Here is a 4,507-nt window from a genome sequence, read left to right as displayed (position 1 = left end):
TTTCGTGAGGAATTTCATCACTAAATCCACTTCTGAGAAGTTTTGAGGTGAAATCAGCTGTGTAGATTTCGAATATTGACAGTTTTATGAGAAGTGATGGCGGAACAAAAATGTGCTTGAATATTTTCGGAGTTGAGGAGCTCCGCAAGTGGCTGCGGGGGAAGCCTGCTGTGACCCGCGGGAGGAGCGTGTGAGGCCGGCCAGCCGCCCGCTCACAGAGCCCTCTGCTCCCGCCGTCACACAGATCGCTGCAGCAACAACGGCAGAGCAAAACACAGCTGGAAGGTTTTCATACCGCTTATCTGTCTTTACATTCTGAGGAATGTTGAAACGTTTTAACTTAAAGAGAAAGCTGTGTGGATCACTGGTGTGTGTGTCGCATTGAATATTACGTCACGGCCGTTGTGTGTGGCGTCACTATACGACAAGCTACGTACTATCTCTGGGTACTGTCTGCAATGGAAAACGGAGCAGGGCCGAGTCTATCGATTTGCGCTATGGTATTATTTTTCGGCAAGGCAGCATAGATCGTCAGAACACCGGCAACAGTTCAACATTTAGTCCTGATGGTAAGATGTGGAACAATGATGTTGTGTGGTTGTGGACTTGTGAGTAACTTATACCATCTGCTTTGATTTGGATCACACTACTTTGTTTCTTACAACCCGCCCTTCTCTGCTTCTGATTGGCTAGTAGTCCTTACCTGGGAACTGCGCATGTGCAACTCCCAACAAAGATTTTGTACAAGTAAGATGCATCACTCTGTAGCTCAAGAGCGGAGCGTACAACACACAGGGTGAAAAGAGGAGCTGCAGCAATGTGCAGTATGAGAAAAATATGGTGTTTTTTGAAAATTAAACCATGTAAACCTGTTCTGGTACAACCCCTAATTAAGATTTTGAACCTGAAAATGAGCATAATACCACCTCTTTAAAAACATTTTGCTAATGAGTTTGATCCGGGAAGTTTGAGTCTGTCAGTGAGTTGTGAGAGTGGTAAAATTTAATTTTTTAATTACAATCTTAACATGCAACAGTTAAGGAGGTATGGACACATGAAGGTAAGAAGGACTATGTTCCTAATGCTTCCAACTGAACTGGCTGTGAGCTGCAGTTTTTTGGAGGTGCTGAAGTTAACATTTGTGTGGACTTATACCTGATCAGAAGTGTTTTCAGTTAGTTTCCACCTCCTTGTCTCATCCAGTACAGTCCAGATACAGTACAGATGTCTGTTGACTGAGCAGGGATGATATTACATTGATCTGTAGGACAATATAAAGTATTACAGTGTGCCTTATATTTTAAACTTTTGAATTGTCACCTGCTGCCTGAATTTTTGTTTCCTTTGCATAATGAAAGCCTTTTCCATCATACAGTGATGCTGAAAAGGCAGAAATTGGTGCAGACTTCACCAATTGCAGGAAATGAAGTTTTTAGTCTGTTCAGGTGGGGGACCCTCAGACCCAATGTGTTAAAGCAACCACGCTCTTGTATTTCAATTAAAAAATGACTCAGTAAATCCAGATACCCCGCTAGATTTGGTCCACGGATTTAGTCTATGATGTCTGGAAGTTGTCAAGTATGCTGATCAACCACACATATTCATAAAATCTGTTATTCGAGGAGGTGGCAGAGAAAAGAGATGTCAGTCCATGACAATAACTCATTTTGTTGTGATGGTAAGCACCAGAAATTTAAAAATGTTAATATGAGCAGAAGAATATTTGAAATATTTGACAAAAAAAATAAAAGGTGAATAAACTGTAGAGCAGAGAAAGACTTTGTTAAAGTTATAAAGGTATACTGTATATAACCTTATGTACTTGATAATATGTAGGAAATAGTTTGCTTGCACCAACAGTAAAATATTGCTCCTTGGAAAAAAATGTCAAGTAAATTCTGTATAAGAAATTATAAATTACAGACTGTTAGCAACTGATACGAGTACTTGGCTGGATGCTGTAACAATAAAGTTAATATAGTATATCAACTCAAACCTTACAGGCTATTAAAAAATTTTATTTAGTTAAAATGAGAGATAACTGTTAATAAAATTACTGTCACCAGCAGCTTAACATACGGCACCTTAAACACTGATTTAGAACAAGAGTTAAATTGTTGAACAGGTTTAAGGCATCCAATCAGAACCAGCAACTGTGGTATTGTATCCTAGAGTTTAAACTGTTGTATTTACCAGATTACTAATTTATTTAAGACTTTAAGACTTTTATTTTGTCTGCTGGATGTATAGATTTCTTTAATTTTGCTGTTTGATTAATTGCACTGCCCCGAACAGACTTTTTTGATAACTTGTTGGTTGTAAGAGAAACTAAGTTTGTTTGTTGTTTATACATTAGATTTTTGACAGTTGCCTTTAATCTACCGTGTAATGTATTATAACTTCACTGTGGAATTCTGCTTGAACACTGTAACACAAGTAACGGACCACAGATCCATGTTGTGATCATACTCTTGGTATGTCGGTGATTGTGCTGTACAGTGCAGATGAATCCTCCCCAGCCTCTTGACGTCTTACTCTGTGAATGACAAAACATAATTAGAGAAATGTGAACTACAAAAAACTCAGAATTTTAACTAAGAGCAATAATAAATCAAATTCTCATGGACTCACACTGCTGAAACACTCACACATTAAAGTTGACAGCACTGTACTCCACACCATCTTCATCCTCCCCATCTTCTTTCTTGCGTCTGTTGCGCTGAGCTGGCCTGATGTTGGAGTAGAGAGCATCCTCCTGCTTTTCAGAGAAGCTTACGCTGGCGTAGCAAAGGTCGTCCATCTCCAATGCTGGTTTACTCTGTACTTCAGCTGAAGAATTGTTGCACACTGAACCCATGTTTAGCTTAAAAGCAACAATTGAATAGAGAGAGTACTTTAGTACTTATCTTCATAGGTAAGTGGTTAAGTATGATATTTATTGCCCTGCAACACCATGACCATTTAATAAAACATCTGCAAGTTTAAGGTGAGGGGGTTGTTCTGCAATTTCAGTGACTTTACAAATACATCATCAGGCGCTACACATTTCTGAGGTCAACATTTGTCTTGTGGAACCACAAACCTCATTATCAAAGCCAAAAGGTCACTTTGGTTTTTGTTGTTGTAATTCTTACCAGTAGAGGTCATAAAATCAGTGAATGCCAAATTCCCCTTTGTTTACAAAAAGCTAACATGAATGTGTAGGTGGATAGTTGTTGGGTTGACGAAAACATTGGTCCTGTCACTTTATCATTTATGACTGGGTAAAGGAAAACAAGGGTGTGACACAGACATATCGCTACAGGGTTATCACACAGGAATGAACAGGATGAAAGAAGAAGCATGATTCAATTTAGTTTTAAGGTGAGAGTACTATCTGAATTCTTCCTCACCTGTGCTGTGTTGTCTGGTCTCTCTCCAGGCTCTGTGGTTTGTTTTGAGGACATCTTTCTACTGGAGAGGAGAATAAATGAACAAAAAACAAATCATTACATGACATTACTGAACAACTGAGTGAATCTTAGGTGCATTACTGAATATGATCACCTAAAAACCTGAAAAATGAACTGCTCACCTAATTAATAGGAAGCCACAGAGCAATATGAGAGCCAGAATAATGGCAGTGATTGATCCAGCAGCTGCTGATTTCATTGAACCTGGGAAACAGTACAAAACAAAGGCAGTGTAAAAGCCCTGTGCCAATATATTAGTGGTCCTTCATGCTTGGACAATATCTTATTGTGTGTCTGATTATTTTGCTGGAGCGGAGAATAAAGGAATTTATGTCCCCCAGGTTAAAGAATAATGATCAATTAATGATTGACTTTGTAGTCAAATATCAAATCTTTGGCCATATGTCTTGGACTCTTGAGCACAGCTGTTAACCTTGTGGCGAAGTAGATCACCTGATGATAGAGCCTGCAGGACAGGTGTGTGAACGGGTGTGTATGAAAGTTAATAATTTACCTGCCACAACAGTCAGATGTAAGGTGGAGTTATGACGTCCTCTTCTGTTCTGGGCTTCACAGTAATAATTCCCACTGTGTTCAGCTCTGATGTCAGTGATGGTGAAGTTCTGTCCTGATGCTTTTGGTGAGTCTTCATTCTCCTGTACCAGGTATAATTAGCTGCTGGGTTAGCATCACTGCTGCAGGTCAGAGTCACTGAACTGCCCTCCACTATCTCAGCAGAGGGACTCACTGACACAGAGGGAAGCTTTGGAGCATCTGGAGAAGAACATGTATAGAATATATAGAGAGGAACGTTAATAACACATCATGCATCAGGAGTTGTTATTAATCTGATACCTTATCTACTAATGCTTCACTTGATAAGCTGTAGTTTTCAGCGGCCACTATTTGTAACCAGGTGTATGCTCATACGTGTGCTCCAGCTCATGAGCGAGCAAAACACGAAACACAAACAATTACAATAAAGGTGGAAACACCGGCATGCCAGCTGTGGCTCTGTTAACTACCAGCGCATACAGTGACATCAGACAGCGCAG

The 4,507-nt window shown here is 39.8% G+C and overlaps 1 long non-coding RNA gene across 1 annotated transcript; it reads right to left on the bottom strand.

The window, feature by feature from the left end:
* Nucleotides 1–836: 836 nt before the first annotated feature.
* On the bottom strand, nucleotides 837–4,035 carry LOC119899105. Its single transcript, XR_005443716.1, has 5 exons — nucleotides 3,967–4,035; nucleotides 3,575–3,656; nucleotides 3,393–3,453; nucleotides 2,632–2,863; nucleotides 837–2,536 (listed from the first exon to the last, which is right to left on the bottom strand). It is a non-coding gene; the product is annotated as an uncharacterized LOC119899105 (long non-coding RNA).
* Nucleotides 4,036–4,507: the final 472 nt, after the last annotated feature.

Source organism: Micropterus salmoides, unplaced genomic scaffold (genome assembly GCF_014851395.1).
Source record: "Micropterus salmoides isolate LMB-PRFRI ecotype aquatic unplaced genomic scaffold, ASM1485139v1 Ms_hic_scaffold_1, whole genome shotgun sequence".
NCBI lineage: Eukaryota > Metazoa > Chordata > Actinopteri > Centrarchiformes > Centrarchidae > Micropterus > Micropterus salmoides.
Note: the sequence above shows the minus strand (reverse complement) of the source record. Positions and strands in the feature narration are given on the sequence as shown.